Genomic DNA, 9,329 nt, shown 5'->3' on the forward strand with positions numbered 1-9,329 from the left:
TTCTTCGCATTATCTCGTTACTAACAACCCTAGGATAATTAGTACGCTCAACTATCCCGTTATTATCTCCTAAGCTCACCGGATGCGGAAGCGCTCGACTACCGGATTCTACTTATTCAAGTTACCTAGAGGTACGCTTACTAGGTATGATCCAAACAAGTGCTCTAAGTTTTCTGAGATAAGATTGTTCCTAGTGATGAACTCAGAAGCATGAATCACCTACTAGTGTCAGTTTCTACATATGGGTACTTAACAAAGTTCCATCATCAATACCCATATATTGCTACTTGTGTTTATCTTCTCTAGACAATTACGGGTCGAAGAAACTCTAAACTAGAAATAAGATTGTGACATAACTATTTAATTTCGAACTTAAACAATTAAGGAACAATCCATAAGCATTATTAGCACGGTAGAAATCAAACAATAACGAGAACGAGTGCAAGAGAACAAGTTATTTCATATCAATCATAAGTTCATATTTCGGGATTTGAAATCACCCTTAATCAAAGATTATTTTAGCTACTCATAATAATGGAGTTCATCGTAATATTATAAAAATAAAATAAAGAAGATGAAACAAAACCAAAGCAAACCCTAAGATATCCGGCTCTCTCCAAAACTCCAAGTAGAATACGTGATATAAAGTTGTAGAAGACTTCTCTTTTGTAGCGTTTCCTCTTTCCAAAACTAGGTCAAGTCCCCCCAAAGTCCAATAGACAGAAGTCCACCAAGTCCATATCTAGAAAGACCCATGTGAAAATCTCTGTCCAAAGTTGTTCGCCGGGAAATTGGGGTCACCGACTGGAATCCGGTTGACATTGCCGGAATTTGTCACCGGTAAATTGTCTCTGGCCACCTGAATAATCAGAAACTGTCAGCAGGCAATTGTATACTTCCAGCACCTCAACTCAGTCCATACATTCACAAAAGAACCATTTAAGCCAATCCCTTGTTCTTGCGAAAACATACCCAAAAGCGCGACCCCGAACACATATATCCCGCAACTAACTCTTGCGTCCAACACGTTCTACCTTTATGATTCACTGAAATATTATGATTCATGCTTCAAGTTCGGAAATACGACAACCAAAACTAGTACCACCGGCTCACCATTCTCACTGCGTTTTCGCGTTGTTTCCTACGGAACTGGTTCAGTGACTACAAGCAAGTCCCTTGCTGTAGCTGCCTTCATCTCTTTTATAGCTCCAATTCCTGCCATTACGAGTCAGATAACCACACTTTCCTCATAAACACAAAGCATTCTCAATCACATCCATTCATTCATCGCCACAGATCCATTACTTCTCTCTTCTACCAGTCACAAGACTCCAATATCTCAGCTCTGTTGTGTCCTTGTGCATCACTCCCTGCAGTAACAACCAACACCTACATGCAACTTTAATCACCACTATCCATTTCCTTGTCAGGCAGTAGGCTCAGTTCTTCCTGCAGTTCATACCGACCAACAAACTCCTCTACCTGAACCCCTGGCCTCCATTATCACCACCACAAACCCTTCTTGTAAGCAACCTTCGCTGCACTTGCAGCTCCAGCAACTCAACACATAACCACCACAGCAAACTGCTGCATGACCTCCCAGCTGTTGCAACCAGCTCTTGCATAACCTGTAACTCAACAGCTGCATCACTGCATTATCTCTTGCAGCCTCATATCAACTTCTTCTTTGTAGAGTGCACCAGAACTGCACCTGCAATATGCCTGCAATTTCAGATGAAATCATTCCCATTAGCTCAGTTCACTACAAACCAACACAGCTCCATTCCATTGCATCCTAAGCATACATCTATCGCTGCTGCAACACAGCCACTGCAGAACAGCAACAAGCATCAGCAACACTTCACCAGATCAACATTGTCTCCGCCATTATCACTGCAACTTCAATGCCAACCATACTGCCCAACAACACCATCTTTAACACCCCCAATCTTCTCAGCTGCTCTTCCCCATATACTTGTTCCTTCCTGCAATGCAGCTGCTCCATACCCATTTCAGTTCAGTTCCTGCAATTCATTCATACACAACCCCCAAAATCCATTGTAGTCACTATTTTCAGCTGTTCTAACACCTCAAGCACCACCACAACACCGGTTTACACAAACTGAACTCCACCAGTCACTGCAACACCTAACTCAGCTCTGCGTTGCATCTAGCTCACTGCATCATTCTAGCTTCTCATTCCTTAGCATCATTTCAAACCTAACATTCATCTACACCATTCTTGAGCCAACATCTTCATTCAATCTGTCCTTCTCTTGTTAGCTTCACAGCAACCAAAACCCTATATACTCAGACATAGCCGTTGCTGCAACAGCACCGAACCCATGGCACTAATTCTTCTCATCTCTGAAATCCACCAGAATCATCACCAGTAACTTCGAGCCACTGCAGTTGCCTTTAGCTCCATCACAACTGCTATTTCATTTCAACCATCCACTCAGCTTCAATCCACATCCATCAGTTCATCTCAGATCTTCAAATCACTGGATACCCCATCAACAATTTCACAAACCCATTAATCCATCATCTCCATTTCGATCTCAAATTCCCATTCAGTGAAACCCTAATTCATCTCAGATGCACATCAACAGACCCAAAACTCCACCAAATTGCTTCACGAATCAAACCCATATTGTTTCTTCAGCAGCAACAACATCTCTATTTCCTTTCTCGAACTCGGAATCTTCTCTGCTATGAGCTCAAGAACAACAACACACCACCAGAATGTTGAATATTTTCAATATCTTAGAAAATAAAATAGTTTTCTGTTTTAGTTTGCCGCTACGACGGGGAAGTATTCTGTGTTGGATAAACACAATGGATGTTAGTTGGAGATGAAGAGACACCTTTAATAGGTGTGTTGGTTTATAAAAGACACAACCATTCCCAATAGACATCTTATGTGTTTTTTAGAAGTGAAAAGGCATCTCCAATAGGCATGAATATCCCTATAAGTAGTGAAGGTATTCTCCCATTCTTTAACTATCAAAATTAAAAACCTGTTTTCTCTCTGTCTAAAGCATCATCAGAAATCTCGCTCGTGTATTCTTGATTGGGTCAAGGAGTACAAACCTTTGAATCCAATTTCTCTGTTGTAGGGCTTTCAATGTATCCTGAAGGCATTATTTCGCATACCGGTTGCAATCCCCAATTGATATTGGGAGGTTAGAAATAATCGTCTAAAAGAAATCTATTGGAGCCTTGAAAGTCACAAGTACAACAATTTCTTTGTGTTTTTTGCATCCTCCATTTGAACCCATTTCCCAACAATTTTAGACGATTATCTTTTGACAATGGAGGATGAAATTTCAAATGTTTCAACAAAAGGTTAAAACAATCTTAAGAACACGTTTCTTTCTTTTTGGAGAATTTTCTGGGAGATATACAAAGACAGAGTTTTGGTTTAACGCAAATTCTCAAGAGAATATTTGATGTTACTCAGCGGGACCGGGTTTGAAACTCCTCTCTATGATCCATAAACAGTTACAAAAGGTGTGGTTATTTGGGTCTGTTCTCGTGAAGAAAAGAAGAGAAGACAAAACCTACACGAACTATGGAAAGTGTTATGATACCTCCCCGAGATACATATGGAAGAAAACGGTTAGTACTACAAGAAGAAGAGAACGATTCGTAAATCTGGGTGTTAATTTATGAATCAACGTCTTTCAAAATTCCCAGTGGTGGAAGTCTAACAACAAAGAAAGGTTAGTACCGACTTTACTGTTCTCTGAAAAAATACTTTGTAGTGACATGGTAATGATTGCCATTAATATGTATCTACGTTGCATTGCATGATCAATGATTTTGGGTTAATGGCCTCATGCATATCAGTAGAACCTATTTGCACTGATCAGGTATGAGCGTTATGTAGTCTAGTGTTATTATCAATTCACTTCAATTTTGAGTTTGATCAAATAAATATCGGTGTATTCGGTAATCACCATGGCCAAGGAAAGCCTAATCCTAAGAATTTAAACTTCATAGGATTGGAAGATTTCACTCTTATTGAAATTAAGTATGAAGTTGGATGAGTGGGATTCATAAGATGGCTCCCTTTGGATGAATGGTCATGTCCTTTTAGAATTACGACTGAAACGATATAAGATTGCTTCTGGAGAGTGGTCTGTGTTTACAGTGAGAGCCAAATCGCATAATAATTTGTATTATCGGATTTGAAGATTCCTTCTTTGGAACGGTCCTCATGTGAGATTAAGTCATCAGGGACCATCAACAGATCCATGATCTCACTTGTGTCATATATTCACAGTCATGTCCAGATTGTGTTTCATATGGTAGTTTGAGTAGGGTGTCATGAAACTAGACATTTTGGCAGGCCTTTTGTTCCTCGTTTTAATGAGACATTCTACGTATATAGATCACAACATGATACATGTTAAATTATTGTTTATTACACAACCGAACTTAGTGTGTGATTATAATGTATGCATGTGGCTATTAGTTGGCTTCTATAAGAATTAGTAGTCAACAACTCAGTATAAAGCAGTAGGTTACTATTATACGTATGTACTGTGATTGTCTTCTGTCCTCTTTCATGGTTGGTTGAGTATAGTGGAAGGCCAACTTTTGTAGCCATCGTTATAATACTCAAAAATAGCCAAATCCAAAGAACGGTACTTGTACCACTGCAATGGATTTAAAGTTTGTTCTCTCTGTTAAGAAATTATGGGTGCGCGTGTTCACCATTTGAGAACTGTTATGAAAGGGAAGGGAAAGATTCAATATGAGAGGGTCATATTAATTTTCTCTAGTCATGGCAAATTCGCCGATAATTGTTGAGACAACAATCTAACGGCATGGGAATAATTCTTGTGACAAGAATTATTGGTTCCAAAATGTGGAAATTGGTATGTCTTAAATGACATCAAAAAATGAAATACCGGTGAATATGTTAACATATTGGAAGATTGGGCGGCCGACCAAATATCTAACGATGAGGTGTTACGATATTACCGATGCATAGATCTTGAACATTTGCATTGCATAGTGTCAAATGTTAAGTAGACATTGTCTATGTATTTGGGTATAAATTTGTAGAGGAGGGGTTACTCATCGAGATAATGTGCTTGTTGAAATAGCAAGTAGGTTTGCCTATAAATTTTCTATGCCTCTAGTGAATGTAAGTCTATGATGACTTTGATAGACGCATTTATGTGTCTAATATAGCCAAATTGTATATTGTGTTAGTACCCATTTTTGTACTTATTATGGCTTTTTATGTCCCTGTAGGTATTTCTGGAGAAATAAGCTTTTGCGGCGAAATTGGCTAAAAAAGTGGTTTTTGCACGTGGGAGAAAATTACTATACGGACTCTCACTTTGGATAAGGGGTAACCTAATTACTAAGGGGTGACCCATTTCCAGGCATCTGCTAAAGGGAGACCGGGACTGGATAGGGGAAGGTCACATTTCTTCACGTTTTCAAAAATGCATTTTTGGCGGGAAAATGCATGCAGCGAGGAGCAGATTTGGAGATCGAATTTCTACGTGATTTTAGGAGATTCAATGGTTGTATTTGGTACGTATGGACTCTACAAGACTCAACAGGTCTGTTACAATCGATTGGACCCAACCAATTGGGCTGGAATGGCCGAGAGAGGGTTTCAAAGTCTCAACAGAGAGACGTGTTCTGTTTCAAGTTTAGAAGATTTTTGAGAGATTTCTGGAGGACTTTGACGCCAGGATATGGATGTACCTGGTCCTGTTCAAGTATTAGTTGGAGTTTGGAGAGTTTAGATAACTCAGAAGAGGTCAGAAGACGCGTACAGGGAGGATTGAAGAGAGATATTCTCTTAACTGCACGGAGAAGAAATCTTGAATTTATACGAGATATTTGGGGTCTGTGGGATATATAAGAGTGGTTTCAAGTCATAAAAAGGGTTGGAAAACCTTAGGAGAGTTTAGAGTCGAGGAGAGCCGAGGAGAAGAACAGAGAGTTACAGTGCTGCTGCTGCTGCTGTGTCGAGGAGGAAGAAGAAGAGGAAGAACAGACCTGCTAAGGCAGTCGTTCTTCAACAGTCTTAAAACAGAAACGAGTGTCGTTGTTTTACAGCAACAGAAAACTATCGTTTAATTTTCAGCACTTACCCCTTTGTAACAGTGACGCTGTAACACTTCTGCAGCGTTGCTAATTCCTGTTTCATCTTATATACATCAATAAAAACACCTATTTTAGCCATGAATTTATCTTGTGAGTGTGTTTTTGGGATGAGGAGCTAAACCCATTAGCCGAGACGACGGAGGAAGCCATTGATCCATATTGGTATAATTCTAATTTTATTATTTATTGCAATATTATTATTTGATTATTTGCATGGAATTGAATTTGAAATTTAGTTTTTATTGAATAGTTGTGAATTATTTTGATGAAGCATGCTGGGTTTTAAAAACTTTTGATGTTTTATACTTTGTGATTACAATTATTACTTCAAAAATTATTTGAGGCAAATATTAGAATTATTTTTAAAGATAGAATTGCATGAATATTATTTAGAGTTTAATATTTATTTGGTCAATGGTGGAATCCTAGTCTTGGTATTTTTCTCCAAAACTTTGAATTATTTTATTTAGTTGCCTGTTTAATTTAAATCTATAAAAATTGTTTTCTTCACAAGTCTGAAAAGAACCTGTTTACCACTACAACTACAATCACTACTTTTGATAAACCATCAAATTTTGGCGCCGCCGACGCGGACCTGTGTTTAGTTAGCATTTTTTAGATTTATTTTTTTTTTTATTTGTTCTTCTTTACGTTTCTGTTTTTTTTGTCTTTTTCTTTCAGATTCTTGAAGTTGGAGCAAAAGAAATTTTTGCCAAAGTTTTTGGTGGACATTTAAAGACGTGGAGTAAAAGGCAAAGCAAAAGGAGCAAAAGAAGAAGAATTTTTTTTATTTTTTGATAAAAAGAGAGAAAAAAAAAGAGACATTTTTATTTTTGTAATTTTTTTTAGACTTTCTTTTCTTTTGTATTTTTTTTGGACTTTGGACATTAATTTTGGGACATTTTTATTTTATTTTTAAACCCTACGGAAGGGTATCCTTAAATATAAACTGTGTGCAGGGAAGGACGACGATTACGATATCGTCTCGGCCCCTCGGGTTCGCACACGACATAGGAATCGTGGCCCGAGTCGACAACAACGGTTCATCCCCCGTCTGGTACGGGAGGTAAGTCCAATCGAAACACGCGAATCTCCTGCAAGCGGGTTACTGTATTCCTTAAGGTGATAATTGTTTGAGGACGAACCGACTGTTTTTATATTCCTAGTAAAGGGCAAGGCTGGCCTAAACAAGATAAGGGTTCGGATTTCATCACCGCTCCCTTCTTGCCCGCCTTAGGAAAACGAAACCTAAAGCGAACCTAAGCCTAAAATTTGGACTAGAAAGAGACCTATAGGGTATCGAGCTTAACAGGACAATCATTCGAAAAATATTGGTTACTCTTTTAAGCACACCTCGAAGTTCTTGACGGTTTCTGCGAGTTGAATGCGTGACTGCGCCGCATTGGATCGGTGAGGTTTTGGGTATCAAAGCTCCACTGAGCTTCCCTCGCCTCGATTCAACTTGCTTTAACTCGGATTGATTCCAGAGGGGTTTGCTCAAATTGTAACGAATTCCCTTTCGAAGGATTAGAAGCTGGTCTAGAAACAATCTAAGTGGAGCCATCATGCTTGTTGTTTGCTAGAAATCTTTAGGTTTGCTGTGGTAAAGTCGAGTCAGCCTGCTGTGTGATTGCTAGAACCTTCCTGTTAGGATTTTTTTTATTTCTTTTTGAATTCTTTTTAGTGTATGCCCGATTTTGTTAATAGGGCTTGGAAAAGAGATACTCTAGGTCGATTGATTAGCGAAAAACCTAGTAGTTCTTCTGATTTAAGCAGGGAGCTCGAAGACTCTTCTTTGGAGAGCCCTGTTTTTGGAAACTTCAGTTTTGAGAATCTGTCTCTTCGTGAGGAAAGTACCCCTAGTACTTCTGTTGTGCCAGCGATGGCAACTTTGAAAGATTACATGTTCCCAACTAGGACCAACCGAGCTTCATGCATTAAATTGCCAGCCACTACGGCTAATTTCGAGATAAAACCTAGTATTCTTCAGATGATCCCTATATTCTTAGGAAAGGATGATGAGAACCCTTATTTTCATATTAGGGACTTTGAGGAAATTTGTGGGACAATTAGAATAAAAGACCTTACTGATGAAGTCTTGAAACTTAAAATGTTTCCTTTTTCCTTGAGAGATAAAGCCAAGACCTGGCTGAACAACCTACCATCTGAATCCATTGAAACATGGCAGGAACTTATTGCTGCTTTCTATATGAAATTCTACCCTAAGCATAAAACTGCAGCTGTTAGGCAGAAAATTAGTGCTAGTGTGCAACAAGAGGGAGAGTCTCTTTATAGGTTTTTAGAGCGATTCAATGATCTCCTATCTCAGTGTCCTCACCATGGATTTGATAATATGAAACTCGTACAAATTATTTATGATGGTTTAGACTATTCGACCAAAGCCATGGTTGAGTCTATGTGCGCTGGTGAGTTCACTAGTAAAAATGCTGATGATGCTTTTACCTTCTTAGGAGCTATCGCTGAAAAATCCCAACAGTGGGAATCTTGTATTGAACCCCCTAAAAGACTCTTAGTCAATAGAAGTAGCACCAATGTGGTAGATACAAGTTTTGGTTCAGATGCTAAGTTTGCTGCTTTATCTAGAAGGTTAGAAGCTTTGGAAATGGGCCAGTCTAAAAATAGGTCCCTTGTTGAACCTAATAGAGCCTCTCAAGTCTCTAGTTGTGGAATAGAGCCCGATAATTCATTTTGGGAAGGTCAGGTTAGTGAAGAGCAAGCCCATGCTGTCTATAACAATGCTAGGTTTGAGAACCGTCAGAAGTTTGACCCATACTCAGAAACCTACAACCCTGGTTGGAGAAACCATCCTAATTTCTCTTGGTCTAAGGGCCAGAGTCAAGGCCAGTCTAGCAATTCTCAGCCTCCCCCAGGTTTTGGTTTTAAGAACTCTTCAGGTCAAACCCAGTTTCAGAACACTTCCGAGAAAAAGATCTCTACCTTAGAGGATACTCTCACTATGTTAGCAAATAACCATGAAATGCTAACAAAGAACCACATGAGCTTTCAACAAGAAACTAGGCAAGAATTGAAGAATAATTCCCAGAGTCTTGCCAAATTAGAACTTCAAGTAGGACAAATAGCTAAGTTCATAAGTGAGAGAGAAGATGGAAGGTTCCCTAGTCGTACTGATCCCAACCCAAAAGGAGAGAAATCGTACAATCATGTGAATG

The 9,329-nt window shown here is 39.0% G+C and overlaps 1 long non-coding RNA gene across 1 annotated transcript; it reads right to left on the reverse strand.

The window, feature by feature from the left end:
• Positions 1-475: 475 nt before the first annotated feature.
• Positions 476-3,643, reverse strand: LOC113281561. Its single transcript, XR_003326242.1, has 2 exons — positions 973-3,643; positions 476-859 (listed from the first exon to the last, which is right to left on the reverse strand). It is a non-coding gene; the product is annotated as an uncharacterized LOC113281561 (long non-coding RNA).
• Positions 3,644-9,329: the final 5,686 nt, after the last annotated feature.

Source organism: Papaver somniferum, chromosome 5 (assembly GCF_003573695.1).
Source record: "Papaver somniferum cultivar HN1 chromosome 5, ASM357369v1, whole genome shotgun sequence".
Classification (NCBI taxonomy): Eukaryota; Viridiplantae; Streptophyta; class Magnoliopsida; order Ranunculales; family Papaveraceae; genus Papaver; species Papaver somniferum.